The 15,922-nt window shown below is 40.1% G+C and overlaps 1 long non-coding RNA gene across 1 annotated transcript in view; it reads left to right on the forward strand.

The window, feature by feature from the left end:
- Window positions 1-6,920: 6,920 nt before the first annotated feature.
- Window positions 6,921-15,922, forward strand: part of LOC111264544 (uncharacterized) — a 10,674-nt gene continuing 1,672 nt past the window's right edge. Inside the window, exon 1 of the long non-coding RNA XR_002682923.2 lies at window positions 6,921-7,297. This is a non-coding gene — a long non-coding RNA (uncharacterized LOC111264544). The remainder of the gene's footprint in view (window positions 7,298-15,922) is intronic.

Genomic DNA, 15,922 nt, shown 5'->3' on the forward strand with positions numbered 1-15,922 from the left:
CTCGATGCCGCTCCTTTCTATCATAACCGTGGGTAACACCTTTTACCAACTCTAGCCGCCTATTCTTTTAACAACTCAACGACACAAACGCTGACATCCCATGATATTGTCGCTTCTCCTGAACGTCGGAGACCTGAAATCAGCCAAGACTAACAGGAAAACAGACCGTATGCCCCTATCCATGCTTGAGCAGATCCTATTTCGAAGGTCGAAGGAAGAGACAGTAGAAACCCCTAGCTACAGATAAGGAGGAGAAGCGAAACCTCTCTCAGTGGCTCTGAAAAGGGGGCTAGTGGCTCCGGTATGTAGTTGGCGGCCTTAACGATTATCGGGTGCGGTTGTGGTTGGTGCTAGGCTTTGCCGGTTGCCAATCGGGATATCTGTCCCGACTGGATAGCGTCCCGGACGCTGCTACGAACTCGGTATCCGTTACCTATATACCACAACCTATATCGTGATCCTTCCACCGGCTAAATAAACAGTATCTTCGCCACGTCCGCAGACACAACTCGACGTGTTTTCCTTGTTAGACTCGTTGTTATTATAAAACTATCATGTTCTTTTTTTCTTAAATTAAAAGCCATCTTTTTCGTTTTAACGAACACAATTGAGGTGTTCTTTAAAGGAACAAAGAAGAAAAAATTCCAATTAGTGTACATTGTTTTATGGCTTGGATATATTACGTGCTTATTCGATATCCATTTGGCGATCTCTTGTTATGCTACTTATTCAAAAACTGTAACTAAGGGTAGGTGATAAGTGCCGAATATAGCGTCGACTCTGCGCACGGCCAAATTAATATAGATCTACTGCTCAAAATATGACACAGCATACAGTTAAAGCTAGCTAATTTTATAAAGAAATTTTATATACAAGCAGTATATATGTATTACTGGTAAACGTATTGTACAGATAGAAAGTAAAGGCTCTCAAACCGGACAAGTCTTTTATTTGGCCTATATATATATATATTTCTCATGGTTAATTTAAGATGTCTGTTTTTCGTTACACGATAGTCCTGCAGGTAGTGATGAAGTGACAAAGTATATATACACACACAATATATGCATTTTAATCCCAAATCTTCATAGCACCCGCTTGGCTCTGAGATGTGCGAACGAAACATCATGTTTAAAAGTTTCGCCACTAGTATGATAACTCAAGTGGTTGTTAATTTTTTTGAGAACATCACCGTTCATATAAAGAAAAAAAAAAACATATGTAAGCTTGTAATAAGGTAATTTGTAGGTAGTTTAAAGCCTACAAACATCCTCGTTGATCAATAAATTGATTTTAATACTGAGTACGAGAAAACTCGAACGGTACACCTGCTACCAAATTTTGCAAACAGAATTGGCACGGAAAGATATATCAGGAAACCAACGAAAATCGCTGGAGGGTATTCTGACGAGGCTTTACTCGCGTGACTGAAGACAATTCACTATAACAAAAAAATGTTTTATGCTGTGAAAAAATTTTTAACCACTTGACGGATTCAAACGCAGACCAAGAGTCATAGATAGTCCTATATAAAATATCAACACAATTACATTGGTTTGCGTTAAGTGCGCAGTCGATATTGAGCTTGCAAAACTTAAATAGCTTTAAAGAAATTTACTTTACCCTGTTAGAAAAATTGATCGTCTATAGCTATCGAATGAGAGTCAACGCTCTCAAAAAGGGCCTTGTAGAGGACCGACTTAAAAAGTTTACAAAGGACCATTACCGTTGACACAGCCCGCTTGTCCTTTCACACGGACCATCATCCCTTTCTCGAATATTGCTGCGATTATAGTTGAATGGAAAATATTTGGTAGCAATGGCCTACGATAGAATAGGCTCAATAGTACGCAGCCCTAATAGCCGTAACGCTTGCAGAAAAGAGCCGTACTGAGTTTTATTGCCATTTTTTGTAGATGCTTGAAAATATTTTTGCGTCTATTCCCAATCAGATTGACAGTCCATAGCTAAAACTAATGGCCTAATGCGATTTTCCCGTGTCGCATTCGGGTGTCAATTGAATCGAAAAGTGCGCGAGCAAGATTTCTCCATACCCCAACTGCCACCTAGCAGCAGTTAGGGTGTCTCTTGAACTAATAGTTTATATAGTTTGGACGACTCAAGCGATGTTGTTTGCTTTCTGGGAGAATTTTTTTAACGTTTTACAGTTTTGTTATCGAGTCTTTTCCCAAAGAGAAAAAATATTCCCAAATATTTTATTTTTTTGTACCCCGATTTCACGATTCATAGCGACAGACAGATCAGATATATGGTCGATTACTAAGCTGCTTTCGTGAGTACGTCTTCGCAGCTCACTTGAAAATAAGTATACCATTGAAGTAGTTGCTTTGTCGGCCTTAACAGCACCGCGCGAACATAAACGACACCACCGTCAACAATAGCAGCACTGTGCGTCTAGCCTTGCTGCTACTGCTGCGATTGTTGCTGATTTGGCCCTTCTTTTCACGCCTGTAGCAGCAGCAGCAGCAGCAGCCATAAATTCACAAATTATGAAGCTCAAAACAGCAGATAAACAGGCTGCGGGCAGATTTCCCACCATTAGCAGTCCTGTTTCGCTTGAGGAGACACGTATTCAAAAGCTACAACGTACAGTTAAGCCACACTCAAAATGAAGACTCGAAGGTCGTTCTTTTTGTTTGCTTGATTGGCATTTTTGGGAAGATGTACCGTATTGCACTCCAGAAACGATAGTGGTAGCTCTAGTGAACATAATAATGTTTATAGTAATAGTACGTGACACGGTACTAGAGTACGATCCTAGTTGTCAAGTGAGTAAAAAAGTTTCGTGCTTCTATTTGCATTTATTAATCACCCGAACCCGGGTCTTCATAAAAACTATTATGGGCTTACAAAAGAGAATCAGTTGGCTCAATCAATCCAAATCATCTCACGGACTTCGTGTTGGGAGGACTGATTATTGCATATTAGCTTGAATGCTTTTACCGTCCTAGAAGATCTCTCGTCGACCACCCGTTGCCACCAGCCGTTACTTTCGTAGCTTTTTTTTTTTTGTTCCAGTTTAGTTGTAGGCCGTGCTGATATTTCTTGTATTGTTTTTTTCGTGTCGCGATTGTTTTCTTGTACTTCAGGTGGGACACCGAATCGGATATATATCCTTCTGTATTACACCCATAGTCGTGAAAAGGTCCGTTACAATTGTTCGTCATATAGCCCATTTGGTCAGGATTATAAGATCTTTTCTCCTTAATTTTCAATTCAAACTTACATTGTCGAATTTTCGGCAACTAAAACATGTGAGAAGTGATACCCAGTTCTCCACACGACAGCTGGAGGCCCAAATGTGAGCTTTCCTGTGCCCCAATAACTTCACAACTACGCTGCGCGGGATGGTGGCGAGGCATTGCCAATCGCCGTTCTTTCCTACTGTCAGATCTACGGATTAAATCTGGATCCCCTACGTGATGTCAAGCGTGTTTCGCAACTCATTTTCTATCTGCTTAGCGTTCAGGTATGAATTTACGTCGCGCAAAATCACTGTTGCAGGGGAACCAACCGCATTCTGAAAATCCGCCTCCGCATTTGTTCCCTTGTGGGTGATCTCTGAGAACGTAGCATCGCCGCTCGGTGTAATACCCTGCTGACTACTATGTCGTCATGGTAACTATTTGCGACCCGCTTAGGTCTTAAACCACAGAGGACAGCATAGCCGCTGTCCTCTGTGGTTTGATGCGATCTTTGACGGCATTAAGAATGACCACGAAATCGACTCTTACTCTAAGCATAATGTTGTGCATGCATTTCCTTTTTTTGTTTTCGTACTTGTCGCAAGGGGTTTCGGCCCTTTTTTGATTACAGTTGCGGTTTGGCATCTGATTAGCTATAAACGTGCGTGTCTTGGCACAATTTCAAATTTTTGTGAGATAACCTTTTTTCAGAAATGCAGAAGCCGTCTATTCCGGATTAATGAGAATTTATTTAGACGTCTTAATTCAAATTGTTTATTTCGAATTACTTTTCTCAACACACTTCTACCACCGTTTTTCCAGTCCTGAAAACACTTTTCATATTCGATCGGCAAAATAGCTTTTAGCTTAATCAGCGATTCTTCTATCGTCTCGAAATACTTTCACTGTGGAACTTTTCCTTAGCCCTTTTGCGATGGGTCCGCTGAATACGAGAAGCAACACACACACTGAATTTTTAGCAAAAACTTGTCAAATGTGGACTGGCGCCTAGCTGTAATAGGGAACACAAGACTTCTTGTAACCCAGCCCGGGTCTTTCGCATCGGACAGACACGCTCAGTCTATTTACGTCTTATTAATGGTACTCCTGGGTGACAGTGGAGCTGTACGGCATGATGTCATGATAAATGATTTTTTGGCAATTGAAATATGAGCAGCACTACGTCTCACCAGTGATCGCTGACCGCTGAGGTTTTTACCAGGGTAATAATTGCCTTCGATAAACTTCTCTGCGGTTTCAATACGCTGAATCAATTGTTTGCTGAGCATTACTGGTGGCTGGTTTTCGTAGGCATCCCATAATATCGGCAAAGTATCTATACATTGATTGTATTTTTACTCGAAGAAACCTATTGTACGTTCACTGCTTTACTTAGGAAAAACCGATCTTACCGGAAACTCGAAAGTGCATTAAATCATTAGAACATATCACTTACGTGTAGCAAAAGCACAAAATAAACACAGTCTGTAAGCGATGACCTAGTGGAACAAAAAATTGAACTAAGTTATTCATTTCTGAACATAGTCGAATATCTACTGCTAATCATTTGAAGGCCGCTTAATGTTGGACTGAATAATAGTTACCCCCTTCCTTTGTTACTTCGATAGTATTGTTGCTACGCAGAATGGCAGTCCCTCTTATTGGCAGGCTTGTCGCAACTTATTCTTATAATCACTTGCAATCAGCAAAACCCTTTATTTTCGTTTTACCAGAACATTATTTTCATATTGTTATGTGTCAGGTCAACCTCTTGCAATCACTGAAGGCACTTCTCACAGCGTCTTTGTATTACTACGAGCAAACTGTCTGTCTTGCACTTCTTCCCCCTGAGGTGTGATTATCGTTCACTATCTAATTGATTGCTGCATCTGGTAGATGTGGTAAGTTCCTAAATGTTGAAGATCAAGGTTGGACGAACCTCTAGTTTATCGTTCTCCTACACGAGTGTCTTCGGGCAAGTGAGGGGTACATCTAGTTGTTTAGTCACTGTTAAGGTGTGCAGCTGGAAATAGTCGTTTTCCTTCAACATTCACCTTCTCTTTTTTGGTATCCTTCTCTTCGGCCGGCTAGTAAGTTACTACCTTGAATCTCGTAATCTCAACTTTGACCGACTTTCGCGTGCTGCCGTATTGTTTCCTCAGTTCCTTCAGCTTCTCCAGCGAGTTTTTATCGAAGCTGATAGTTTGCCGAAGCAGTCTTCATAGCTGGAGGGTCGCTGGTCAGATGTTGTATATATTCTTCTCTGTTGTCCTTTTAACTGCCTTCTATTTATGACAAGTGCATGAGAAACCTGAGACTGGTAAATGCAGCCCCAGGAGACACTGCAGCACGTCCTTCAGTGCTCGATTTTGTAGAGTCTCCACCTGTCACATCAGTATGTTCCATCTCACTTTCTTCTTCGTTACCTGACTTCTAGACGTTCCCATGTATTGTACCCTTTCTCCTAGTGATATGCCGGAAACAGGTAAAGGTTCACCCCCCTCTCCTGTTTTGCCCATCACTTTTCCTGTCGTCTCAGAAAAAGTCTCGTCCTTGCTCTACACCTGGGTGCTTTGTTGTCTGTAGTTACCTTTGAGAGAAGTCTTTAGTATAGAAGCCGTCTATTTAAAGGAGTCCGTCCTTCGCCTGATACAGACAAGCTGCGCTCCTTTAATTACCTGTTATAAATTCCGTATCCTACTCTGCTTACTTCCTTAAGCAGTTCTTTGAACTTTCGTTGTGGATTTAGCTCCTTTGTCTGTACTATAACCGTGTTTACCTTCACGGCGGTATTCTTTGCGCACTTTGTCGAACGAAAAGGCTGTTCATATTTAACATGGGAACTTGTTTCAGTTTCTCGCTTGCATGTGGTTTGACATAGTAAATCTGCATAGGGCAATCATGGGGCAGCAAGGAAGGATTGTACGATACGAAATACAATTTTTTAAAAAACTTTTGTTATTGTCCATAAATACTTTTGTTTATTTGCCATGTCATGAGCGTAAGTAAATAAAAATTACATCAGATGAAACCAGGGATTATACTACAATTGTGCTGTTTTTTGCTTAAGAAAACACTAAGCACGTGCGCTTTTTTTAAATAGCTCTGATTAAATAAGTGACTTCTTCAACTACACGAACGCCTGAACTACGAATTTACATAAGTTCAAAACCTCATCTTTCGCAAACCATTATGAAAACGACTTAACAAAATCCATCGTGACACAAATAGGCTCGGCCATGTGGAGGATAAGGGTAACTATAAAACTATTGCCAGTCAACGGTGTTAGTCGCCTAGTGGGAAATACATGCTTGGGAACCCAGCGTAGGTTTCTAGCTTCCCTGGAAAAAACACATACGAGATTATCAGGTCTGCTGTTGTCAAATTTCCTATTTTTTCGTGCCGGACGTCTTGTCTTGTATAACTAAAGTTATACGAACGGCGTTTTCTTATAGATATTTGCAGACTCCAAATGCGATACATGAAAAAGCGATATGACGAGTCTCACGTGCTGTAACTGTGAGTCCAAGTAAGTCGAAAAATAGCTAAGAGGTTTCTCATTGTTATAATCAAAAGAGCCAAGTCTCCGTAGCTCCAGGTGACTTCTATAAGCTGCTTAGTGAGCAGCGTCGTCAAGGCCATTTTGGCCTCGGAGACGACTTTTTGCGACGGCCTATCCTTCAAACGCCATACTATCGCCGCTACACATGGAAATCCTTCGCATCAGTTCGAAATTCCCTATTCCTATATTCTTTGTCGCATGTTTAGCCTGGTGCACGATAGCCAACAATTCGGGTCATCAAGTTTAATGCAGTTCTTTTGACTCGTATAGATTTGTCGTCGTTATTTTTGGTCTATGCTTTCTACTTGCGAAAACCTTAGGCTCGATGGATATTTTGAACGTTCATGATTTCGCCCATCTTACAAAAACGATGTACGCATTTCTGTTTGTGAACGGACCACAGAGCACCAAGGATGCATCGTGCAGCTTACCCACTTATGTCACGGAACTTAAGATCATTGGGTCGATATGACAACTTTGAGCCCAATTTTCACTACTCTACTTGTCATCTATTGCCGAAAATCATCGAGTGAGTAAATGATACGAAACTGTCAAAGGTTTTATGGAGACATCTGAATTCGAGTAGGTGATATTATGTTATTGACATGGATCAATCGTTCTTTCATATCGCCAATTGCGTTCATGTAAATTTGCTAATTTAATATGGCTTAGCGTACAAATTTGAGCAAGCTGAACATTATTGACGTAGCTTTTCAATACAATTGTGAGTGCCGAGCGTGGAGAGATGCAATAGTGGTCATCATCCAGCACAGATAGGCTAACAGCCATCAATGCAGCAAAGAGCGTTGGCAGAAAGTTCAAACAGAAAACGCTTACTCCTGTTAAGTTGGCTAAGTGTAACTAAGCACCGCATAGGTCGGTACAGAATCCAACGTGTAGAACTTGATATTAGAATCTAGAAGATTTTTTTCGATGCGACGATTTTTTGTTTACCTGTTCAAAGTTGTTGTTTTCCCTCTTACGCCGGTGTAGGATTAGTTGTTGGCTCCATTTAGAAAAAACAAGATTTTGAACTTAAGTCGTAAAATAGCTTTGGTTGATCGGCAATGCGAAACGTTCAATAGAGTAATTAATACAATTAAATAACGAATAGAGCAAAGCCATGGTACTAGCGTCAAAATTACTAGCTGATACGCAAAGTGCCTACAACACCTCTGTCTGTTCTGTGAAAACTTCCGTGAAGAAAACGTTTTAACTTATTCGCTTTGTTATCCATTGTGTAGAAACGGTCTGCGACAATTTGCTATACAACGTCAATGAAATAACCGTTAAACAAAAACGTCTTAAACTTTCAATCAGCTGAACCACATATCGACTCTGGGCAAAAACGCCTCAGAGCAAATGGGAACTTTTAAGAAATGATTAAGTTATGTAAATTAGCGTTTTTAATGAAATGTCAAATGTTCGACGAGTCACGAAATTTGAATCCGGTACACGACGGTAGGTGTGGGCTTTTTTTTTTTGGAAGTAGGAAGTTTAAAGTTAAAAATTATGTAAAAGTGTCGTTTTATTGGGAAAATAAGTAGAGAAATAGAAATGAGACAAATATAATTTGTCACTAGATCTAGACTATTTATATTAAGGAAAAAAAAAGCAGTTGACTATTATTAAAATGTATTTATTCATTTCTGGCGGAGGACGAGGAAAGCCCGCGAGCGTTAGCTGTGGCGTAGGGTGGCGGATTCTATCTGAACTGATTTATAGCTCTACTATCGCTAGATAATTGTCAAACGTTTGTTTTAATTAAATTAAACGCATTCTATTTCACTTAACGATCTAAGAAGTTGTTTTGAAGGTAGACAAACTCGACCTGCCGCAAGTTCGACATGACGTAAAAAGTATGTAAGTAGTTAACAGTCTAGATGTGTCTAGACTGTAACTACATACAGTCCAGAAGACGGATACTGAAAGTTATATGGAATGATGATTGTTAACGACCTCCTTTACTTTATTATTATGGCTATGGAATACTTCATAGCCATAGCCGAAGTCGTGACTGGAGCCCTAGGTACCATTATTATCATTATAAATTACCATAATAATCGTTGTAATTGTTTTTCCATTTTCATAGCCGATCTCAAAATACGTTCTTCGTTAAGATTACGCCGATTATCTGATAATTCCGCTCTATGATGTTAAGTTTTGTTGTGAGTTAACGCAAGTTTTTTTTTTTCTTCTGCAAAGTCACACATAGTGCGAAAGCTTGAAACGCAATGTGCTTCGTGCCTAAGAGACTCTTTGCGTATAAATTTCAATGCATTTAGGTCGTTGATTACCGTTGAAAAATTTAAACGGTAAATTCATGTATAGGCACCTACGATCTCTTAGCATCTGCCAAACCCGTACAACTCTGTGTGATCGACTATTATCTTTAATAATATGCTGCATAGAACCCTGTACACCAAGATGTTAAAAGGTCTCGTTGCCCATTTCGTCATCAGTCGTACTACTGTTGACATTGTTCTAGTAGGCAAGTGCCTGTAATCTAGATAGTGCGAAAAGCGAATTGGCGTCACCATACCTTGAAGAACATTGAAGTCCATTAGACCTTGTCGTGTTAGTTAGACGCACATGGACTTGCTTAAAGTTTTCTACTTTGAGCTGTTAGGGGTCGACCGATATAACATAGGCTTTGCTGTTCGCGCAGTGTGAATAGGGAAAACTCGAAGCCACCATCATTTCCTTTGCTTAAAAATTTCGTTCAGGCCATATTATTCAGAACGGACCCATGTCCAACGGTAGAGAACATACATACACTCTGTTATACACACAGTAAGCGACTCGAAAGGGACAGACGAACTGGGGAGGACAGTGGTAAGGGGATGGTTTTTATCATCTTTAAAAATGGCTGCCAAAGCGACGTACGGCAAGAGGGAACCTGCTCATCCAGTTCGCATTACTCTAATGTCCTATACAGGGCGTAGTCTTTGCTCTGTCTTTTCCCCTAAGCGAATTCAGCTTACGCAAGAGTAGAATTGGGAAACTCGGGCGTCGCAGAGGCACTGAAGTGGGAAAGCAGCGGGTCGTGCAGGAGGGTACACCTACACCTTTAGCTAGCGTGTCGTGAAGGGGAACAGAGGCGGATGTTTCAACCTCGTCGCCCGGTTTGGATGTATCCGTTTTTATCGTCGCTATAAGAAGGACGTCTGCGCAGTGCAGACGCGTTCTCTTTTACTCTTGCTTTTGCTACCACCACTGACCTGTTCCCAGCGACACCTCTCTCCTCCATGTAGATACCCGATTCCAAGGAAAGACAGATGTGCCTTGATCCAAAGGCCTGTGCAACGATATGCTATATGCTTATGCAGTGCACGCAACAAAGATCTCAAAGCACCGTTTCAGTGGTAAGCAGATGCGGAAAGCAGACTTTCAAAAGCTCTCCAGCTATAACGACATACACCACGTTCAGGTTTGCACAAACAACGCAACAACGTATGCAGGCAAACTTTTCTGATCAGCTTATAGCAGGTATTCGAGCATTCTATATATCAAACGACTATATGATATAGGAAACACCGTTCTAGGTCATATATATATTCCTTAACTAGCTTTTGATATATATTTATGTATTATTCATTTCAACTTATGTATTTACTAAAGCACAGCGAAGTTGCATGTACCTTGAAAAACAGCGTCGCCAAATTGGGTTAGCGTTAAATGTAGACCCGTTGATTTTCCTCATATAGCCAGAAATACCGCGTTACCCGTGAACAGCTAGAATTCTGTCAGGCATAAGAACTGAACATGAGAAGCCAACATTAAGTAGGAAATGCTCAGCAGATGTTGAAAATCTGCGATCCTACATTTTTGCCGTTCGTAAAAGACACGGTCATACTGCATATATATATGCCGTGTCTTGCTAGCTTATTTTCGGTAGCTTTCTGTCGTTATTGCAGTAAACCTAATCTTGGACTGACGCGCCAAGGGTTAAGTTCTATTTGGCCTTAGGGCCCCTGAGAGACGAGGAAAAGAGACTTGTTGTAGTAGAGCGAAAAAGAGCGTCGGTTTATCGCGGGCAGGTTGGAACAGGGCGAAAACGTTTGGTGACTTCCGAGGGTTCATGAAGCCCTGGTAACAAATAAGGAATAGCCGATGCGGCCACTTGAGGGGTTACGGGTGACTAAGTGCAGGTTCTTCGTTCGCTTGACCGGGTCCCTTATTGCGGCCACAGGCCATGGGCGGGAGACCATACAACAACTCTCTGGGAGAATCAAGAGAAGCTCGACGAGCCGCCAACTCTACAGTTAGGGACGACAACTCGAACTGAAGCGGAAGAAAAGTACAGCAAATAGAACAGAAAACTTGGAAAAGGTCTAAATACATTACTCATAAGACTAAACCGAAAATTGGCCTATGTGTCAGTGGACCTGCTGTTTCAAAGATCTATTTTGGGAAAGAAATGCATCATCAAATACACGATTTGGATACTTCTCATCGATAAAGTGAAGTGATTAACTAAAAGTAAGAAAATTGGAATTTTCAAAATGTTTTTCATTTAAACTTACATAAAAAACGAATATCGGCCCGCAGGCTGCACTTGATGCAAGCGTGTATATTTTTGCCCATTTATGGGCTAATTTCTGATTACCGATTAAGCATTACGTATATTATAAGCGTAAATATCAGGAATCAAAACCATCTAGTTCATTTGGATCAACTGTATTGTTAAATGTCTTCACTTTTTATAACGCGGTCGTGTAAACGTGTAAATATTTATTCGGCTTAATAAATTGGAATATTAGCTAACCGTACATTAAATTTATCACACATTCTACTACTGTTACAATGTTTTTGTTTACATCATGTCATTTATTCATATTTTGTCATTTATTTCTATATAATTTTATAACTAAAGCTCGAAGTAATTCATCATCTAAAGGATTGAATTACGATTAGAAAACAGCGGTATGAGACGGAGCGATTTTTCAAGGGTGACCTGTTGTCTTTGTATACCTTAGCACGATAAGGTGCCTTCGCTTTGATCAGTTTCCTTTGGCTGGACGTTTAGGATACTGATCCTTGGCGCCGGGTGACGATACATTTTAGTAGTGAATTTATTTCATTATCTAAAGTCTAAAGTGGCCAACGTACGAGTTGGCTGTTTGGGAAAGCTGTTTGACACGATAATTAGCGGTATCAAATTTGAAGATCAAAGAAAGACGAAATTGGAAGAAACTGCCAACTCAGAAGTTCTTCTACATGCCATTTTCGAGTGTACGATGATACGCCCGTCTAAAACATAGAAAAAATAGAACCGACGTACGCGATTACTAAATTTACGGTAGTTTTCCTTATGTATATAGAAGTTCCTTACATTTGTTACATTTGTCAATAGACTTTTTTATTAGTACCAAGTTTAGAACGAGCCTTAACTACAAGACCTCAAAAATATCGGGTTTATCATCGTTCAATACAGAGACAAATAGTCATACAGTTCTAACCTGTTACGAGACGCCATGGAGCAATTTTCCTTGTAAACGCGACGTGCTTCTGCATCTATCACGCCGATGAATTTAACTAAGTGCGTGTACACGTGCTCTAATGTGACCTGTCGTGATCTTGTCCCTGTCCGTCTCGTTGACTTCCCGGTTAATCATACAGGATTACGTTGTGTCGTCTCAAGTTCTTTACATTACATCTTTTGGCATTGAGATAAGAAATATGCCACCCACATGGGCTTACGCCCGCCGATTGTGGCTCCAAGATGCTACTGGGCACACACGCGAGACAAGACAGGCCGTTTGCGAGATAAAAACATGATCACGGTAAAATCGTTTCATAGTAAAAAAAAAAAAAAAAAAAAAAAAGCAGGCGAAAAACAGGAAGACCTAATTTGCCTCGTACAAGATTGCTTCGCGTGACACTAAAACACGATGCATTCATCGTTCTATAGCGATATCTCTCGCATGGGCTATATGATAATGCTGAACAATTATTATCGAACATTACTGTAAAATTACCACAATGTACAGATGGAATATCTATGTATGTTCGGTACTATTATAAAAATTAATAAACAGTACTAGTACTATATTGAAAAAATATCTTGACTGTTAATATATATATATAGTGAGAATAAGAATATAATGATTTCTTCTCCTTCTATTTATTTTTATTAAAAAAAAAAATAGCGGTTTGTCTAATTGCTTCAAATCAAATAGGGCTATATATAAAGTTTGTAGTTGTTTTTACCCGATAGAGTAAATTACCTATAATCTAGTTTGGAAATTCTGATTCGACTATATGACCGCACTGATTTTTACTCTGAACTTCGATACATAATTCCCCAGATCAAATGAGATTGATTCCTCAAAATCAATGATGAGTTTCATAGGTAACAGAGCCTTAACGAAGGTACAAGTATTGCATTTGTTTGCCTACATACAAAGACCCTCATCATTAAATTTTTACATGTCGCTTGTTGCTCTGCTTGCGAAGTCAATTGAGGCTAGTTGATTTTACATTTTATTATAAGACTATATTGAAAGTTATATGTAATATATGCGATGCATGTATAAAACGAGGACGTATTTTTAACAGTTCGCTCTAGCTTGAAAAATTAGGAAAGCATCTAACCTTGTCTCCAGCAGGTCAAGCCTATCAAACAACTGCGTTACGCAATAATAGGATGTTGCCTGTTCAATAGCTTAACAAGAATAAGGCCTTTGTTGCCTACATTGTGTGTACTTTTTTGGATCTATCTTTGGTCGAGTGGTTTCAACAAAATTTGATCGGAAAGCTAAAGCCATTGAAAAGTTATACATTCGTCGTTGTATTTTTGTTTTTTAATTATGACAAGATTCAAACTTTGGCCCAGGGTCGCTTAGTTACATCGTATTAGGTAGGAGCAATGCAAGATGCTCTAATTTCTTAAGTGCAATCTTATTAACCCTGAGCAATTCGGACTAGGGCGGTAATTTAGCTTCAATCGATAGATGAACTATCTCAATATATATTTGAAGCATTTTTAACAAAAATACTCAGGAATATATTAAAGGTCGCGGACGAAATCAACAGATGGAAAAAGTAGCAGCACACAGCGTGACCTGTATCTAACATGTCAAAAGAGGCTCTCCAGCGAATCATCAAACTACCAGCGATTAGTAAATTGAGGCTAATGATTAACGGTGGGATAGGGGGCTTCTACGAATACAGTTTTTTTTCTAACGGGATGAACCGTTTTATAGGGAAAATACGCTACAGTCGTCGGTTAAGGTCGAACTAGCCTATTAGCTTCGATTGGACCTAAGTTAATTATTTCAACGGCCTTGAAATAATCAATCGGTTTCTGTAGGAACGACCGTAGAAAACGGTACTTGGCAGTTGAACTCAGCGATATTTTTGACCAGGGCAACTTTTACGTCTTTCCAGGCGAACACCTGAGAGTTTGTTAGTTTCGATTCAATTGTCAGTTCCGAATGTAATTTCTAATTAGCTGTTACTATTACAGATTTAGTTTCTTTCACATGTCTTTTTCTGATAATCCCTTTTTATGTAGGTAGTGGAACATTTTCTTTACAGCACTCGCCCAGCTCAATTTGGGATAGTTCCTATCCGTTTCGCTAGTTGCTATTTCTATTCTGACGTATGCTTAGTGTTTAGTACTCTATCAGTCATCATTAGCAACAGCGGCACGCTTATGGAGTCTGTCGGCGCGCTGTTATTTTATGTTGTAGAGGCTGATTGTACATGACGGGACTTCCGTTCCTTTTCACTAGGAATGATATCGGCCTACGTTCATCAAAGAGGGACTGCATCCGCTCTTCTCGCCCGCCTGCCCGTTCGTTCGTCTGTCCGTCCGTTCGGCGGAACGTTTGCCTGAACATCGAATAATAATGTTATGCGTTGTAATTTGGCTTCGTCCAATAAGGCAGGAATTTAATATTGAGACATGCAAAGCCGGGGGCCGAGGGTAAAAAGCACAGACTGCGCAGACGCCCGCCTGGCACCAGCCAAGGAACAGGGGCTCCTCTAACGTAGCTCGCGAAGCTTTCAAGACAGCGGGAAAGAGAGGCTAAGGTAAACTGAACAGGGAACGTGCGCGGGCTGTGGGATGAAGAGATGGAAGCTCGGTTTCTTCGTCGTCTTCATATAAACGCCAGTAACGATAGTCGCGGTAATTAGGAAATTAAGGAAACGCTCTCAAGTGTTATCGAAACAGTCGCTCATGTGGAAATTGTAGCCACGAGCAGAAGAAGCTCGAAGCTCAGGGGTGGCAATGGAGACAAGAAGCAGGGAACTGAAGCCGATAAAGAGGAAGTGAAATACAACAGAAGTAAGGCAGGATTATAAATGTAGAGTAATAACATTAATAATCGCTATCATAATCACACAAGAGGGTTTAATCTTCTATAAAACGTCCCGCTTACGTTAAAAAATATAATTAGCCCATCTGAAAACATCGTCAGTCGAACAATCGTAAAAAATGACCACCTGAGAAAACAGCATAAAAGATAGTTGACAGCAAAAGGCGGTTGTTGTCCAAAAGGGTTATATTCTGAATCTGGTAGGACTGCAATGAAATGATGGGTGCAAAAAAAAACTGTAAAAAATGACCAATTGGCCCTCACTTGATAACAACCATAGAAGTCGGAACAAATAGAACTAGAAAATATTTCTATATGTATTGCTGTGACCATTTGATGCAGCACCTAAACATGTAGCCCCTATGAAAACATTTTGTATTCTGACAACAGTTATTTAATTATCGCCAGATAAGAGTACCGAATATCCTTAGATAAGTAAAGCTATGTCGACTTCGGATAATAAAATATCAAAAAAATGTCTTAAAAAAGCTCGCAGTAGCTAGAATAAATTTAGCGGAACCAGTAAGCACCCTGCGAACTATCGGTAATACAGGGGCTTTTTCTTCTAGACCTTGCCATTTTTATAAATACATTGGAAAATTGACAACCATTTTTTGTACTTAACGGATAATAGTTGAACATACATAACTGATTTCAACCCAACTGCTCTGTTCCAAGGCGTCCAGTTAAGTGATTTGTCTTATTCCTAATAAAGGTAATTGTTTCTCGTATAAAGGGGCATATGTAGGTCAAACAGAAGCAATTACAGATATCCCCTTTTTGGGTTCCGCTAGATACCCGGTGTCTGACCGAGAGTTTCCATACCC

This window comes from Varroa jacobsoni, unplaced genomic scaffold (genome assembly GCF_002532875.2).
Source record: "Varroa jacobsoni isolate VJ856 unplaced genomic scaffold, vjacob_1.0 scaffold_871, whole genome shotgun sequence".
Taxonomy (NCBI): Eukaryota; Metazoa; Arthropoda; class Arachnida; order Mesostigmata; family Varroidae; genus Varroa; species Varroa jacobsoni.